Source organism: Salvelinus namaycush, chromosome 5 (assembly GCF_016432855.1).
Source record: "Salvelinus namaycush isolate Seneca chromosome 5, SaNama_1.0, whole genome shotgun sequence".
Classification (NCBI taxonomy): domain Eukaryota; kingdom Metazoa; phylum Chordata; class Actinopteri; order Salmoniformes; family Salmonidae; genus Salvelinus; species Salvelinus namaycush.
In genome coordinates, this window is record NC_052311.1 from 11,045,515 (window position 1) to 11,065,235 (window position 19,721).

Below are 19,721 nucleotides of genomic sequence, written 5' to 3' on the forward strand. Positions count from 1 at the left end.
AGAGGCCAACTCTCTGATGTGAAAATCATTGCTGGGTGTTTGTCGCTTAGTGAGAGGGGCTTTCATCTGCTCTCTTGCCCCGGTGGGGTGCTCTATGTGCCCCCTCTCTCCTCCCTTCCCCTCCTGCCGCGTGGTTATCGATGGCGGGTTGTCAGTGGCTTACCTGGAGGTACATTAGGAAAGGGCCCTAACAAACAACAGAGTCCTGGCCTCCAAATTAATTTGTAAGTCTAGGGAGAGATGGAGGGGCATGTCGAGACCGACCATTGCTCGTAATAGAGCCAGGGAGCGAGGCCCCCCGAGGGCTGGATCGATCAGACGTTCTTAAGAGGAGTCGCTAACACACCAGCCAACAAGGAGAGAAAGAGACCGGGAGATAGGGGAAGAGATAGAAAAACAAGTGAATAGACAAATAGAGTGGCTGTGATGTTGATGGATCATTAATATCTCTCAGGTTAATATGTTGTGATTCTATCGGTGTGACAGAGTGAGAGGGCTGTCTTGACAGTCTCAGACACGTGGACAGACCTAAGGGAAGTGAACCATGTGACTACAGAAACTTGAGCTCAGCAACCAAACGCTCACATTGTCCCAATTGCAACAGTTTGAGAAACACTTAGGCCGGGATTCAATCAGATCACGCTTGTAGACAATTCAGTTTTTAAAGGCAATGTTGGCGTGTTTGTGGAGAACGCTTTCAAGGTAAACACTGCAGATGTCAGTTCAATTAGAAATGACCATAAAATGTCAAGATATAATGTGGATCTAGCATGAATTGGAATGAATCCAGGCCTTATTTTCTTCAAAGCAAAATGGCTGACATTTCCGTTCAAGCATGACAGTTTAGGTTTATGCATGTTAGCAACTAGCGAGTGGTTATGGTAAGGATTAGGGTAAGGTTAGAAAACAAAACAAAACATGTTGGTTTTCAAACTGCTCCCACTCATGTATTTCCAGTTCTGTGTGCGTTACTCCATCTGCCAATCCCAACCAACCATAGCGATTTCCTGTTCCTGTTGCATTTCCACTCTCTTTATGTGGTCAATTGTTTTTATTTACTTAAGACTTTGAGCAAAGACATCTATGTAAATTGTATTCCTAAGCGTTGCCCAAATAAAAAATCAAACACAATAAAAAATGTCCATCTTATAAAATAAAAAAGTCCTTAAATACACAGTCACCACTTCTTGAGGCTGCAGCATCACCGTACTGTACACACAATGCATAGTGCCAACTGTAAAGTTTGGTGGAGGAGGAATGCTGGTCTGGGGCTGTTTTTCATGGTTTGGGCTAGGCCCCTTAGTTCCTGTGAAGGGACATCTTAACGCTACAGCATACAATGACATTCTAGATGATTCTATGCTATCAACTTTGTAGCAACAGTTTGGGGAAGGACCTTTCCTGTTTCAGCATGACAATGCCCCCCGTGCACAAAGCGAGCTCCATACAGAAATGGTTTGTCTAGATCGGTGTGGAAGAACTTGACTGGCCTTGACCTCGACCCCATCAAATACCTTTGGGATGAATTGGAACGCCGACTGCGAGCCAGGCTTAATCACCCAACATCAGTGCTGACCTCACTAAAATGCTCTTGTGACTGAATGGAAGCAAGTCCACGCAACAATATTCTACATCTAGTGGAAAGCCTTCCCAGAAGAGTGGAGGCTGTTGTAGCAGCAACTCTATATTAATACCCATGATTTTGGAATGACATGTTCGACGAGCAGGTGCCCACATACTTTGGTCATGTAGTGGAAGATAGTGTAGAAAGATATACTTTTTTTGGCTCACCATTCAAAAGAAATTATCAGTGAGTGTCTGCTGGGTTATGATAGGCCTACACACTGTAGATTACAGTGCTTAATTCGAGCAGAATGTGAGCTACATAGTGTAGGATTCAGTCACTAAGTGAATACCCATGCAAGGGCTAAACAAGACTTTGTTAACAATCTAATCAACTGATGAGCTCTTTACGGATAGATAATTATTCACCTCCTTAGCAAATCTGATTTCCTTACTTCAGTCTAATTGACTGGTTAACACTCTAGTAATGGCCAAGCTGAGAGATACTTTATATCACGTACACAAATGCGGACACACACACACACACACACACACACACACACACACACACACACACACACACACACACACACACACACACACACACACACACACACACACACACACACACACACACACACACACACACACACACACACACACACTGGGCCACTCATCCAGACCACTGCCTGTATTAAAAACTACCTCCCAACTCTCACTGTTTGTGTGTGTGTGTGTATGCATGCTTTATCAGTCCGCCCACTTGGGCAGCTGACCCCTACAGAGTCACAGATGAGGGGTCACTGCCCCTTTGAATATCCCGAAAGGTACTCTAGCACTTACTCTCCAACTGGGAAAGACCAGATGTAATACTGTCATGTTTTGTCTTTCATCATGTCTTGTCCCTGTGCTTCCCTCTGCTGGTCTTATTAGGTTCTTTCCCTCTTTCTCTCTCTCTATCGTTCCGTTCCTGCTCCCAGCTGTTTCTCATTCTCCTAACGACCTCATTTACTCTTTCACACCTGTCCCCTATTTTGCCCTCTGATTAGAGTCCCTATTTCTCCCTCTGTTTTCCGCTTCTGTCCTTGTCGGATTCTTGTTTGACGTTTGCTGTTCCTGTGTCCTTGTTCCGCCCTGTCGTGTTCTTTGCCTTCTTCAGATGCTGCGTGTGAGCAGGTGTCAATGTCAGCTACGGCCAGTGCCTTCCTGAAGCGACCTGCAGTCTGTGGTCGCGTCTCCAGTCGTTCCTCTCTGTTGACGAGAGGATAGTATCCAGGAGAATCATTATTTGTTTTATTCTGGAATAAAGACTCTGTTACTATTACGTCGCTTTTGGGTCCTCATTCTGCAGCACAACAGAAGAATCCGACCAAGAATGGACCCAGCGACTACGGATTCTCGCAACACTGCCGTCGAGATCCAGGGAGCAATGCTCGGCAGACACGAGCAGGAATTGTCTGCTGCTCGTCATGCCGTTGAGACCCTGTCCGCTCAGGTCTCCGATCTCTCAGGACAGTTTCAGAGTCTTCGTCTCGTGCCACCAGCTACTTCCTGGTCTTCCGAGTCTCCGGAACCTAGGGTTAATAACCCACCATGTTACTCTGGGCAGCCCACTGAGTGTCGCTCCTTTCTCACCCAGTGTGATATTGTGTTCTCTCTCCAGCCCAACACATACTCAAGAGAGAGAGCTCGGATCGCTTACGTCATATCACTCCTTACTGGTCGGGCTCGGGAGTGGGGCACAGCTATCTGGGAGGCAAGGGCTGAGTGTTCTAACGTTTATCAGAACTTTAAAGAGGAGATGATACGGGTTTTTGATCGTTCAGTTTTTGGGAAAGAGGCTTCCAGGGCCCTGGCTTCCCTATGTCAAGGTGATCGATCCATAACGGATTACTCTATAGAGTTTCGCACTCTTGCTGCATCCAGTGACTGGAACGAGCCGGCGTTGCTCGCTCGTTTTCTGGAGGGACTCCACGCTGAGGTTAAGGATGAGATTCTCTCCCGGGAGGTTCCCTCCAGCGTGGACTCTTTGATTGCACTCGCCATCCGCATAGAACGACGGGTAGATCTTCGTCACCGAGCTCGTGGAAGAGAGCTCGCGTTAACGGTGTTTCCCCTCTCCGCATCTCAACCATCTCCTCCCACCGGCTCAGAGACTGAGCCCATGCAGCTGGGAGGTATTCGCATCTCGACTAAGGAGAGGGAACGGAGAATCACCAACCGCCTTTGCCTCTATTGCGGTTCTGCGGGACATTTTGTCATGTCATGTCCAGTAAAAGCCAGAGCTCATCAGTAAGCGGAGGGCTACTGGTGAGCGCTACTACTCCTGTCTCTCCATCAAGATCCTGTACTACCTTGTCGGTCCATCTACGCTGGACCGGTTCAGCTGCTTCCTGCAGTGCCTTGATAGACTCTGGGGCTGAGGGTTGTTTTATGGACGAAGCATGGGCTCGGAAACATGACATTCCTCTCAGACAGTTAGGGAAGCCCACGCCCATGTTCGCCTTAGATGGTAGTCTTCTCCCCAGTATCAGATGTGAGACACTACCTTTAACCCTCACAGTATCTGGTAACCACAGTGAGACCATTTCCTTTTTGATTTTTCGTTCACCTTTTACACCTGTTGTTTTGGGTCATCCCTGGCTAGTATGTCATAATCCTTCTATTGATTGGTCTAGTAATTCTATCCTATCCTGGAACGTTTCTTGTCATGTGAAGTGTTTAATGTCTGCTATCCCTCCTGTGTCTTCTGTCCCCTCTACTCAGGAGGAACCTGGTGATTTGACAGGAGTGCCGGAGGAATATCATGATCTGCGCACGGTCTTCAGTCGGTCCAGAGCCAGCTCCCTTCCTCCTCACCGGTCGTATGATTGTTGTATTGATCTCCTTCCGGGGACCACTCCCCCTCGGGGTAGACTATACTCTCTGTCGGCTCCCGAACGTAAGGCTCTCGAGGATTATCTGTCTGTTTCTCTCAACGCCGGTACCGTGGTGCCTTCTTCCTCTCCCGCCGGAGCGGGATTTTTCTTTGTTAAGAAGAAGGACGGTACTCTGCGCCCCTGCGTGGATTATCGAGGGCTGAATGACATAACGGTTAAGAATCGTTATCCGCTTCCCCTTATGTCGTCAGCCTTCGAGATTTTGCAGGGAGCCAGGTTCTTTACTAAGTTGGACCTTCGTAACGCTTACCATCTCGTACGCATCAGAGAGGGGGACGAGTGGAAAACGGCGTTTAACACTCCGTTAGGGCATTTTGAATACCGGGTTCTGCCGTTCGGTCTCGCTAATGCTCCAGCTGTCTTTCAGGCATTAGTTAATGATGTACTGAGAGACATGCTGAACATTTTTGTTTTCGTTTACCTTGACGATATCCTGATTTTTTCACCGTCACTCGAGATTCATGTTCAGCACGTTCGACGTGTACTCCAGCGCCTTTTAGAGAATTGTCTCTACGTGAAGGCTGAGAAGTGCGCCTTTCATGTCTCCTCTGTCACATTTCTCGGTTCTGTTATTTCCGCTGAAGGCATTCAGATGGATCCCGCTAAGGTCCAGGCTGTCAGCGATTGGCCCGTTCCTAAGTCACGTGTCGAGTTGCAGCGCTTTCTCGGTTTCGCTAATTTCTATCGGCGTTTCATTCGTAATTTCGGTCAAGTGGCTGCCCCTCTCACAGCTCTGACTTCTGTCAAGACTTGCTTTAAGTGGTCCGGTTCCGCCCAGGGAGCTTTTGATCTCCTCAAGAAGCGTTTTACATCCGCCCCTATCCTTGTTACTCCTGACGTCACTAAACAATTCATTGTCGAGGTTGACGCTTCAGAGGTGGGCGTGGGAGCCATTCTGTCTCAGCGCTCCCAGTCTGATGATAAGGTCCATCCTTGCGCTTACTTTTCTCATCGCCTGTCGCCATCGGAACGCAACTATGATGTGGGTAACCGCGAACTGCTCGCCATCCGCTTAGCCATAGGCGAATGGCGACAGTGGTTGGAGGGGGCGACCGTTCCTTTTGTCGTTTGGACTGACCATAAGAACCTTGAGTACATCCGTTCTGCCAAACGACTTAATGCACGTCAGGCTCGTTGGGCGTTGTTTTTCGCTCGTTTCGAGTTCGTGATTTCCTATCGTCCGGGAAATAAGAACACCAAGCCTGATGCCTTATCCCGTCTCTTTAGTTCTTCTGTGGCTTCTACCGACCCCGAGGGGATTCTCCCTGAGGGGCGTGTTGTCGGGTTGACTGTCTGGGGAATTGAGAGACAGGTAAAGCAAGCACTCACTCACACTGCGTCGCCGCGCGCTTGTCCTAGTAACCTTCTGTTCGTTCCTGTCTCTACTCGTCTGGCTGTTCTTCAGTGGGCTCACTCTGCCAAGTTAGCTGGCCACCCCGGCGTTCGGGGTACGCTTGCTTCTATTCGCCAGCGGTTTTGGTGGCCTACTCAGGAGCGGGACACGCGCCGTTTCGTGGCTGCTTGCTCGGACTGCGCGCAGACTAAGTCAGGTAACTCTCCTCCTGCCGGTCGTCTCAGACCGCTTCCCATTCCTTCTCGACCATGGTCTCACATCGCCTTAGACTTTATTACCGGTCTGCCTTCGTCTGCGGGGAAGACTGTGATTCTTACGGTTATCGATAGGTTCTCTAAGGCGGCACATTTCATTCCCCTCGCTAAGCTTCCTTCCGCTAAGGAGACGGCACAAATCATCATTGAGAATGTGTTCAGAATTCATGGCCTCCCGTTAGACGCCGTTTCAGACAGAGGTCCGCAATTCACGTCACAGTTTTGGAGGGAGTTCTGTCGTTTGATTGGTGCTTCCGTCAGTCTCTCTTCCGGGTTTCATCCCCAGTCTAACGGTCAAGCAGAAAGGGCCAATCAGTCGATTGGTCGCATATTACGCAGCCTTTCGTTTCGAAACCCTGCGTCTTGGGCAGAACAGCTCCCCTGGGCTGAGTACGCTCACAACTCGCTTCCTTCGTCTGCTACCGGGCTATCTCCGTTTCAGAGTAGTCTTGGGTACCAGCCTCCTCTGTTCTCGTCCCAGCTCGCCGAGTCCAGCGTTCCCTCCGCTCAGGCTTTTGTCCAACGTTGTGAGCGCACCTGGAGGAGGGTCAGGTCTGCACTTTGCCGTTACAGGGCGCAGACTGTGAGAGCCGCCAATAAACGTAGGATTAAGAGTCCTAGGTATTGTCGCGGTCAGAGAGTGTGGCTTTCCACTCGTAACCTTCCCCTTACGACAGCTTCTCGCAAGTTGACTCCGCGGTTCATTGGTCCGTTCCGTGTCTCTCAGGTCGTCAATCCTGTCGCTGTGCGACTGCTTCTTCCGCGACATCTTCGTCGCGTCCACCCTGTCTTCCATGTCTCCTGTGTCAAGCCTTTTCTTCGCGCCCCCATTCGTCTTCCCTCCCCCCCCCCCGTCCTTGTCGAGGGCGCTCCTATTTACAGGGTACGGAAGATCATGGACATGCGTTCTCGGGGACGTGGTCACCAGTACTTAGTGGATTGGGAGGGTTACGGTCCTGAGGAGAGGAGTTGGGTTCCATCTCGGGACGTGCTGGACCGTTCGTTGATTAATGATTTCCTTCGTTGCCGCCAGGGTTCCTCCTCGAGTGCGCCAGGAGGCGCTCGGTGAGTGGGGGGGTACTGTCATGTTTTGTCTTTCATCATGTCTTGTCCCTGTGCTTCCCTCTGCTGGTCTTATTAGGTTCTTTCCCTCTTTCTCTCTCTCTATCGTTCCGTTCCTGCTCCCAGCTGTTTCTCATTCTCCTAACGACCTCATTTACTCTTTCACACCTGTCCCCTATTTTGCCCTCTGATTAGAGTCCCTATTTCTCCCTCTGTTTTCCGCTTCTGTCCTTGTCGGATTCTTGTTTGACGTTTGCTGTTCCTGTGTCCTTGTTCCGCCCTGTCGTGTTCTTTGCCTTCTTCAGATGCTGCGTGTGAGCAGGTGTCAATGTCAGCTACGGCCAGTGCCTTCCTGAAGCGACCTGCAGTCTGTGGTCGCGTCTCCAGTCGTTCCTCTCTGTTGACGAGAGGATAGTATCCAGGAGAATCATTATTTGTTTTATTCTGGAATAAAGACTCTGTTACTATTACGTCGCTTTTGGGTCCTCATTCTGCAGCACAACAAATACAATTAAATTTAGACTACGTAGCCATGCATTATTACATGGTAAAACTTTCTACTTTAATTGTTATTTATTTAACCCTTATTTTACCAGGTATGTTGACTGAGAACACATTCTCATTTACAGCAATGGCCTGGGGAATAGCTACAGGGGAGAGAAATGAACCAATTTGAAACTGGGGATGATTAGGTGGCCATTATGGTACAAGGGCCACATTGGGAACTTAGCCAGGACACCAGGGTAAAAAACCCTATTTTCTACCATAAGTGCCATGAGATCTTTAGTGACGTCTGAGAGTCAGGACACCCATTTAACATCCCATCCGACAGAAGGCACCCTACTCAAGGCAATGTCCCCAATCATTTCCCTTGGGCATTGGGATCAATTATTTTCTTTGATCAGAGGAAAGAGTGCCTCCTACTGGCCCTCCAACACCACTTTCAGCAGCATCTGGTCTCCCATACAGAGGCCGACCAGGACCAACCCTGCTTAGCTTCAGAGGCAAGCCAGCAGCGGGATGCATGGTTGTAGGTCATTACATTGTAATACACAAAGGAGACATATTAGCTGCCAACTAAACCCTACATTGTATGTATGCAGGATTAACTATGGGTCAATTTACTCAAAATAAACTACAGTAGACATTAGACAGTCAGTCATAAACATACTTTTTTTAAGGTTTGTAAAAATGACTTGTTTTTCTCTTGATTTGGAAAGGTGTGTCATTTAATCTGTGCATTATATTTCATATCTGTTTTTTGCGACATCTACACTAGCGTGCAACATGATGTACTTACTGTCCCACTGAAGCTGTTCTGTGTATGTAGGCCATAACCTGACCATTGTAAGGGTAAAATAAGAACATCTTAATTGTTGTGTGAATATGTGTGGGTGAGATAGTGTTTTGTTTTGTAACCTGAAAGCATAGTTTCTCCCTCTTTCATCAAGAAAGTGGTTGCAAGGCTTCTTTATGCATCATTAAATGAGAGGGATGCAATGCATCATGGGTGACCGTACTAGCCCTTGGCACCTAAACACTTCTGTTGTACATATTCACCAACTTTACATGTAGTGGGGCAGAAGTAATTGTACACACACACTAACACAATTCTCAGTTTGTTAGGCAGTCTGATTCATTACATTCTGTGAGGGTGCATCTATTAAGGTGCTTACAGCAATAGAAATCTGCCTCTTGATTGCACAACCCACATGCTTAGCGGTTCGCCTGATGACTATTTTAATGCATAATTTACTATTATAGATCTTCAACACACCATATGTTTGGTATACAGCTAATTAGAAGGTACATGTAGCTGGAGCTACATTCCCTTGATGACCCTGACCCTGAAATATTCATGCATATTTACAGTGTTGGGGAGTCATTGAAAATTGGCTGAGTCAATACTATATTTTTTCACCCTTGATCCACAAGATGAGGCCTGAGATGGACCACACATGGAGGATTACCTCTCCCCATTGTTATTAGCAAGAAAAACGGCCTGTTGACATGAAAGCGTCACAGAGGGGCTTTTAGCTGCCATGTTTCAGCAGGGGGCCCCATACAGAGAAGAATGGGACATTTATCTGGACTCAGAGCAGAGCGAGAGGAAAATAAAAGAAGAGTGTCAGGAGAGGTAGAGAGGGGGTGTAAGAGAGGTGTTCTTTGAGAGTTTAGTAAAAGGTGTGTGTGTGTTTTTTTGCCAACGGGGTGGGGGGTGGGGGCGTTCTCATAAGGAGTAATTGGTGTGTTTGCAGGTGCTGTCCATGGTACTGGTTCTAGCTCCACAAAGTGGGGATATGGCACAACATTGCCTAGATTAAAAGGTTATGTGGTGTGTTGTAGGGGGTTCTGATTCTATAAGCTAGCCAGGTTCCTGAAATTCAAACTTTCTCTACCTGCTATCCATGGTCCTGAAATCAGCTTTTCGCAGGCCTCAGAGTGCAATAATAGCATATGAGAAATGGAGATGTCCTTGTCCATCACTGCAACAGAGAGAAAAAAACAACAACAAAAGAAACAATTTCAATTAAATTACCTCTTTCTTCTTTTCTGTTTCTTAGATTGCTTCTCCTTTTTGTGCTCAAAACTGAATAGTTGATTTGTTCCAATACATCTAGTAAGAGCTCGATTACTTTGCCTAATTATGTTTTGTCAATGGGGGGGCTGGACAAATCCTTTTGCACGCTCATGCGCTGCAGACAGATGTATCGGTCCGCTAATACAAGACTATTGAAGGCCCAGTGCGTAATATTATATTGTTTTACTTGTTTTTCAGGGGGTGCAGCAGCAACCTCAGCACCTTCAACAAGGTCCGGAGAACCATGTTTAAAAAATATATTTGGACAAAAGTTGTCCTCTATCTTCTAGACATCATTTTGGGAATTGTGGATGCTCCCTGACTGTCTAGCTTTCTTTCCAGTTATGTTAGAAACCTGGTGAGTGAAGAGACTGTATAAATGTTGGTCCATTATCATGTCTACACAGTTTCCATTTGGTTTTAGTAATTTCAATGTACATTCAGATAATTTTTCCCATTAGAAAAAAAATAAAATAATAACAATTAAACCTCTGGCCGTATTCAATGGGCTGGCTATGCAGTGTGTTTGACACCCCTACATTAGATAATAATGGACAGCTTTAATTCAGTCTAATCCTTTTTAAGCCCCCTATGAGAGTTGTCCAGTCACCATTGGATAGCCTACCTCAGGAGAAAATTATGACACCTTTGTTCCACTTGAGTGAGTCTGACCACAAGTCAGAGACCACTATAATGACATACCAAGTTCTTTTGATGGATCCTTTTTATCTTCATCTAAAGCGTCTTAAGGGGATAGTAATCCAAAATGAACAGAAAGTAATCAGATTGCGTTTCTGAGTTTGGGTAATCCAAAAGTTATGTTAGTGAATACAATTTTGGACAGGTAACTAGTAACTGTAACAGATAACATTTAGAAAGTAACCTACCCAACCCTGTCACAACTTCATTGATATAATCATATAACCATATGAACACAAATGCACATATTAATGCCCAACATCCTGCATGGCATACACACACACACAGACACACACACAGCTGGTTGTGTGGTTCTCAAATTCCTCTAAGCCTTATAAACCTGGGTTACGTTCATCCCCGAAACCCGCACTTTGACAAGAGCACCACCATGAAATGAATGCATGAAATAGGGTTTAAATGAAACAGGACTTTGATGTACGCTGCCGAGTGCGCTCGGAGGATTGGGATTGTGGCTCGGCTGGGGTGTCGTCGTTGTCGTCTTCTCTGACCGGCCCACATGAGGCCAAACTCAGCACTCCTACACACAAAGAGGGGGGAGACACAATGTTGTCCATGTAATTTCTATGGGATTTAATTCATGTACATCTGCTTAGCAGAAGGATCACCCGTTGACATGGATTACTTTAATGCAGAGAGGCAAACACTATCAGAAGAACAGGCAAAATTGCCAATCAAATTATGTGTTTTCAGACATTTTAAGAGACGTTCACACAATGTCAAGATGGCTTAGGTTTCCAATGTATCATAGCTCTGTTGTCTTTTCGCTATGTCGATTCCTGCATACGGTAAGAACAGCCTCCCGGTAGCACAGGTGAGCTGAGACGCCTACGGAGACCCTCATCTCCTCATTTATTTAATAATACCTCCCCAGTTAACATTCATTATACCATGTTCTCTCTAGCCCCATAGATACAATGTTAATCTCCCAATCACCGTGGAGACACAGCGTCCCCGCCAGACTACAAACGTTTGAGCTCCGAGGCATACCCGGGAAGAACCATCTAATATCATAATTACTTTAAATGTTTTGGAAACATTGAACCAGCCCTCTTGCTCTCCTATGTTTTGGTACTGTAGCAGTCATCTGGTTTTAGCGTGCCATGCTAGTGTTTGACAAACGGCTCTGCACACAGCTCTGCACACACTTGGTATTCTCTCAACCAGCTTCACCTGGAATGCTTTCCCAACAGTCTTGAAATAATTCCCATATATGCTGAGCACTTGCTGGCTGCTTTTCCTTCACTCTGCAGTCCAATTCATCCCAAACCATCTCAGTTGGGTTGAGGTTGGGCGATTGTGGAGGCCAGGTCATTGAATGCAGCACTCCATCACTCTCCTTCTTGGTAAAATAGCCCTTACACAGCCCGGAGGTCCTGTTGAAAAACAAATGATTGTCCGACTAAGCGCAAAACAGATGGGATGGCGCATCACTGCAGAATGCTGTGGTAGCCATGCTGGTTAAGTGTGCATTGAATTCTAAATAAATCACTGACAGTGTCACCAGCAAAGCACCCCCACACCATCACACCTTCTACTCCATGCTTCACAGTGAGAACCACACATGTGGAGATCATCCGTTCACCAACTTCACCATGCATCTCACAAAGACAAGGTGGTTGGAACCAAAAATCTAAAATGCTAGCCTTGCTAGCCTTCTAGGCAGAGTTGCAAAGGAAAAGCCATATCTCAGACTGGCCAATAAAAGGAAAAGATTAAGATTGGCAAAAGAACACAGACACCAGACAGAGGAACTCAGCCTAGAAGTCCAGCATCCCGGAGTTGCCTCTTCACTGTTGATGTTGAGACTGGTGTTTGCGGGTACTTTTTAATGAAGCTGCCAGTTGAGGACTTGTGAGGCGTCTGTTTCTCAAACTAGACACTCTAATGTACTTTTCCGCTTGCTCAGTTGTGCACCGGGGCTTCCCACTCCTCTTTCTATTCTGGTTCGAGACAGTTTGCACTGTTCTGTGAAGGGAGTAGTACACAGCGTTGTACGAAATCTTCAGTTTCTTGGCAGTTTCTCGAAATGGAATAGCCTTCATTTCTCAGAACAAGAATAGACTGAAGAGTTTCAGAAGAAAGTTATTAATTTCTGGCCATTTTGAGCCTGTAATCGAACCCACAAATGCTGATGCTCCAGATACTCAAGTTTTATTGCTTCTTTAATCAGAAAAACAGTTTTCAGCTGTGGTAACATAATTGCAAAAGGGTTTTCTTATGATCAATTAGCCTTTTAAAATGATAAAGTTGGATAAGCTAACACAACGTGCCTTTGGAACGTAAGAGTGATGGTTGCTGGTAATGGACCTCTGTACGCCTATGTGGATATTTCATTAACAATCAGCCATTTCCAGCTACAATAGTCATTTACAACATTAACAATGTCTACACTGTATTTCTGATCAATTTGATGATATTTTAATGGACAGAAAATGTTATTTTCTTTCAAAAACAAATGTGTGGGAGAGAGGTAGAGAAAGCTAAGGCAAGGCAAGGATTCTCTTTGTGACTGTTGCTGAGGCAACCTTCTAAAGGAGCTATAGAGAGAGACTTTTCAGGTGCACTTCCTTCTCCTCCCATCAGCTTTGTATTGTACCTTCTCCTCCCATCAGCATTGTATTATACCTTCTCCTCCCATCAGCATTGTAGTGTACCTTAAGTTCTTGCTAATGCATCGACTACATTTACACAGGCAGCCCAATTCTGATATGTTTCCCAATTATTGGCAAAATATCTCATCTGATTGGTCAAAAGACTAATAATTACAGAATTGGGCTGCCTGTGTAAATGTAGCAATTGTGATGGCTGATGTACTGTATGTGTACTCAGACATGGAATAGGCCCATACAGCTATCAATAAAAACACATTGACAACAGTTCTGGGTGGGGGCTTGACCTTGTAAACAAGGAAACTAATGCTGTCAGTGGTCTACAGAAAAAGTGTGTACAAAAGCCAGGCCCTGTGAAGTTAACTAGAACCTACGTACCAGCCACACAGACTTCACTTAAGCACAGTTCCTGGCAATTGAAATCTTTGCGTAAAATTGGTTCAACTTCCCTGTACATTAACCAGCAATATCTTTGAAAAGTCACAAGCATTCTTTTGAAGAAACAGATTTTGCACTAATCATGACCGCAGGTTCGTGGAAAATGCCCTGCTGTTCATGTTATCAATTTATATCTACAGCATCACACATAATTGTAAAGGGATTTGCCGTGGTGATTACAGTTTTACATGAGCCAATACTGTGTTCATCACACCATTTCCCAATGGCCACACATGTTTCACACACTTAGACAATCAAAGGAGAAGAAAAGCTTCCAAAGTTGTCTTACCCATAGACACAAAGACATTGCCATAGAAGTATTGCTTTTTATTACATTCTTTTGTTGTAAAGTGACATTTTGTCACAATATTGCCAATAGTTAAATGACAGCCTTATATATTGGTTTTTATTGTGCCTGCCTTGAGTGACAATGACAGTTAGGAAATGAGAGCCAGTTGGTAACATGAGAATAGATATGCAAGTAAAACAATTTCCAGCGACACAAACAAACATGCATTGAGTGGAGGATAAAGAGTGGGTCCAGCACCCCCTCCCCAAATCAGAGGATTTTTTCATCTTCATTGATATTTACGTATACTATGATACTATGAATTATTTGAGGTGTTCTTGGTGTTATAGAAGCAAATTAGTAAATGTGACCGACCGGCTCGATTTGGTGTTATGTAGCAAAATTTGAAAGTGTTTTCTACATTGGATAAAAGCAGAGCTAGAAATGTGTATATCATACGCTACAGTTGAGGAAAAATGGGAAAGTAACTCTGCTTTGAAAGTTGATAAACTTGTAAAATCACTTTTGAGAAAATGGCCCTTGAATGTTTTGGTAGACCTACTGGGTAGCTCTTCTTTGTCTACACCCATTCAGCATCGTTCACACCCTCTTAAGCTTTAGTCCCACCCATTTCTTTAAGGATTCACATGTTTACCTGTGTGCCGACGCTGTGTCTGTCTTGTTACCTGTTTGTTCCTGATTAAATGTTGACTCCCGTACCTGCTTCTCATCTCCGGCATCGGTCCTTACAGGCACGTTGTGTTAGCTAATCCAAATGAATCATTTTAAATTGCTAATTGATCATTAGAAAACTCTTTTGCAATTATGTTAGCACAACTGAAAACTGTTGTGATTATTAAAGAAGCAATAAAACTGGCCTTCTTTAGACTAGTTGAGTATCTGGAGCATCAGCTGTCACGACTTCCGCCGAAGTCGGTCCCTTTCCTTGTTCGAGCGGCACTCGGCGGTCGACATCACCGGTCTTCTAGCCATCGCCGCTCAACCTTTAATTTTCCATTTGTTTTGTCTTGTTTTCCTGCACACCTGGTTACGTCTCCTCATAATTAATATGTGTATTTAGCCCTCTGTTCCCTCCATGTCTGTGTGGGGTATTGTTTATTGTTGAGGTTAGCACGCTTCCGGCTGGTTAGCACCAGGTTTTATGTATACCTGTGTTTTGTGGCAGCCGGTATTTTGTACTTTGTTTGTGGTACTGTGTGGTGCCTTACTTGTTTTGGGCATTTGGTGTTGGTGACGCTGTTGCGATCTGGTCTTACAATTTGCCTCAGTAAAGTACGTTGTGTTCACTCATCTCTGCTCTCCTGCGCCTGACTTCCATGCACCAGCTACACCCACCGTTGACATCTGCATTTGTGGGTTTGATTACAGGCTCAAAATGGCCAGAAAAAAAAAAATTCTTCTGAAACTTCTCAGTCTATTCTTGTTCTGAGAAATAAAGGCTATTCCATGCGAGAAATTGCCTAGAAACTGAAGATCTCATACAATGCTGTGTACTACTCCCTTCACAGAACAGTGCAAACTGTCTCGAACCAGAATAGAAAGAGGAGTGGGAAGCCCCGGTGCACAACTGAGCAAAAGGTCAAGTACATTAGAGTGTCTAGTTTGAGAAACAGACGCCTCACAAGTCCTCAACTGGCAGCTTCTTTAAAAGTACCCGCACAGCACCAGTCTCAACGTCAACAGTGAAGTGGCGACACCGGGATGCTGGCCTTCCAGGCATAGTTGCAAAGAAAAATCCATATCTCAGACTGGCCAATAAAAATAAAAGATTATGATGTGCAAAAGAACACAGACACTGGACAGAGGAACTCTGCCTAGAAGGCCAGCATCCCGGAGTTGTATGTAGATATTCCATTAAAAAATCTGCTGTTTCCAGCTACAATAGTAGTTTACAACATTAACAATGTCTGCACTGTATTTCTGATCAATTTAATGTTATTTTAATGGACAAAAAAATGGTTTTCTTTCAAAAACAAGGACATTTCTAAATGACCCCAAACTTTTGAACGGTAGTGCATGTCTATCGACAGTTGTCACAGTGACATCATGAACATTCTATTGAAACGGTTACTTGCATAGTGGAGCCTTATGTTTAGACATGTAGCTTGCTAGCTAACTATGAACTATAATCCCAACTCATAACATTACTACCCTGCATGAATCTGCAGGTAGCTAACCAACCAAGTTCAATGTTAGCTAGCTAACATTAAGCTATAACTAGCAATGCAAATGGCTCTGTTACTATACAGATTGCAGCTAGCTAACAGTACACTTCAACTTGAAATGAAAACGCCTTTCTGACTAAATCAGAAACGTGTAATATTTGAAAATGTAACTACCTAGACTATCTTATACATGGATGGACGCTTCTCCCTCTCCGTCATGGATGCCATGGTTGCCCATAGTTTGAGGATGTAATCTGGAGACGTGTTTTATACAACAGCCTTCTGTGTGTTCTGTTTTCGACTCCCTCTGCATTATTTGCAATCAAATGCCAGAATTTCCTTCGTCTCCTTAGCTATCATACTCTAATTCCACTGATTTCAAAACTCAGTCCTCCAGAAAGTGGAGAGCAACACTTATGCGATCTCTTTCAAAAAAGCCATGTTAGAAAGGATTTCCTACACATACTGACCAGCTCATGGAATAGACAGAAGCCTGCTACATGGCAGACCAATCCGAACTCATCTCTCGGCATGTCCAGCCCACTCATTTTCTTAGCCAATCATGGCTAGTGGGAGGTTGCTGCCTTTTTCCGTGGCTAAAGCAACTAGGCTTGTAATTTAACAATTTAATTTGTATTTGTAGATGGCATACAAGTTTGTTAACAAGGCATATTAAAGTTCCAGAAGGCCTTTCTGCAAAAAACTGTGGCAAAAACAGTGGAGGCTGCTGAGGGGAGAATGGCTCATAATAATGGCCGGAACGGAGCAAATGGAATGGCATCAAACACCAGGAAACCATGTTTGATGTATTTGATACCATTCCACTGATTCCGCTCCAGCCATTACCACAAGCCCGTTCTCTCCAATTAATGTGCCACCAACCTCCTGTGACATATATATATTTGAATCCAGTTGGATAAATACTCCAAACAGCCTACCCAACCGCTCGGAGGCGTCCGCAGGGTCCTAAAGCACACCGTCGCCTCATTTTGTATTACATTCCAATGATAAAAACTGGGGGGGGACAAAAAATGCAATTTCAGAACGTGGCATGCCCCCCCCCCCTCTATGCCCAGTGAAAGTTGCACCTCTGAATAAGTGTTGTGACTTCATATAGGATATTACTAGGTACACATTAAGTAGTTTGTCCCCTACTGAACAAGGAGTAAGCATGTGAACATACAGTAGATATGGCACGTTAGTCATTTTTATTATTTTAACTATTTCACAGTTCCAGTAGAAAACAATAACAAATATGTGTGGACAGACTACGTAAACATAAATGGTACTGTAGTTCTGTGATGATACAACGGGATGCGTGAGACAACCAGCAGCAATAGTTCTGGTGTTTTTCGTCACTGGTTATTTGGACAAATCATTATTTTGCAAGTGTTAGCATCTGTCCCTTAACTTCCAAAGAGAGATTGTGTAGCTTTTCGTTACGGTTCCGATCTTTTCTTTTAACACGTATGGACCCAGAACATAATCGAGCACCAATTACGCAATACTTTAGTTCTGGGTTAACCGAGATTAGTCAAATATACAGTAAATTCAATTACCACCCTCAACCTCAAATTGGCCCTTAGTCACTGAAATAGTCTTTGGGCTCTTATAAACCCCCACAAACAGACAGTACGACTCCCCACAAACAGACAAACAGACTTTTCCTTGTCACACGTTCTAATTAGCCACAGTGACATGAAGTTGAGCTTTCTGACATTTTCTTTGTTTTTAGTTTTTGACAGATCCTGATTCTGCTTTATTATTTATCTCTATTTTTAATGAGAGCGACACTAAAACTGGACTCCCTCTCTCTCTTTTTCTCTTTCTCTCTCACACACACACACACACACACACACACACACACACACACACACACACACACACACACACACACACACACACACACACACACACACACACACACACACACACACACGATCACACTCACATACACACACACAGTGCTATAGAAAGGTCTTATTTCTAATTGACTAAGCGGAAGCAGGGCCGGATTAAGACATCATACAGGCCCCCAGGGCTTTGTTTTTGTAAAAAAAATAAAAATCAATAGCCCAGGCCAATGGAGCCACACACAGATTGTACAATATTAGGCAGTGGCACACTAAATCACCTAATGATGAAGATGAAGCCATAGGCTACTACTCAAGGTGATGGCCGATGTGTGCGTCTTGGCAATAGCCTATCTCAAGATGAGCTACTTTCAAAAACAGTGCTGCTGTTCGCTACAAATTGGAAGTTGTTGAGAATGTTTTTGTATATATTGGTTCTACAGACGGATTAGTGTTCTCTTTTCAGCAGTAGTTATTTGCTTTCCAAACTGTAGGTTTTTCATGCCATTGAATTTAGAAATGTGCAAAAGGCAAACTGACAACCACAACCAACCATAGAAATGTAATCCATAGATGGCAGTTCCCATTCAAGTAAGGGCTGGCAGCCATTGCTAGTTTAAATATTGACCGGATAAGATGTTCGACAACCCTTCTAAGGTTTATATATCTATGGCCACAATGCAACAAGCTGTATATTTGGCATGCATGCTGCCCAAATTGCGTCCTTCCTGACAGTAGGCATACCAGTAACTGCCAAAATCAAATTAAGATGCTATTACAGTTTTTTCCAACTGCTTACACACGTTTTTGAAACTGTCTGCTTTTTTCAAAACTCTACACACACTTCCCAAAACTGCACACACAAAATGCAAAATGCCTCACATCTCCTTCAAAATGTAACACTGCATTCAAAATGCCATAAACACATGTCAGAATGAAGCATTTGCATCAAATGGCAAACACTGCTTTCATAATAGTACATTTTTGGATATACCATGTAAACACTGTTGTTCTAAATCTAAAGCTCTTTGGTCTTTCATAGGCTTATATCTGCATTTCAATACAATGTTCTTCAGTGAAAGTAATCTGCTGAGAGGGGTAACAAGTACACTGTAAACACCAATGCAATGTAGAAACAGAAAATATTTATTAGGCCAAACATTACTGTTGTATACAGTAGCATACAACAAAACCATAAACATATGTAAACCAAAAGTATATTCTTTAGAATACAGTAAAGAACATAATTGTGTGTGTGGGGTCCCGGGTGGGCAGTCCAGGAATTGGTAGGGGGGGGGGGGGGGGGGGGGCAGTCACCAGTGCTAAGCTACGCCTGGGTCTGGCCACAATACTTCGTCCACATCACAAGATACGTTTTCTCTTGCCAAACATCGAGGGAAGTATCTCCTAACATGGCGTATCCAACCTTGGACAGAGGCAACCTCTATGTCCCCACATGCGTCCTCCATTGCCTGGAGAAGCGGCATGTGGGCATAGGGTTGGCGATCATACACTTTCCAGCGCCAGGCTGAGAAGAATTCCTCTATGGGATTTAGAAAAGGTGAATATGGGGGTAGGTACAAAACTACAAATTGTGGATGGGTGGCAAACTAGTTTTGGACCAGAACAGCCCGGTGAAAACTAACATTGTCCCATAAAACCACAAATCTAGCAGGCTCCTGATCTGGATCAGGGACAAGCATTGTGTAAATTGCATCCAGAAAAGTGAGCATATAGCCGGTGTTCTATTGTGATGGAGGACCCCGTTTTGAGTGATGGCAGCACACATAGTTATATTACCCCCACGCTGTCCAGGGACATTGGTAATTGCCCTCTGTCCTATTACATTTCTTCCGCGGCTCCTGGTTTTGGT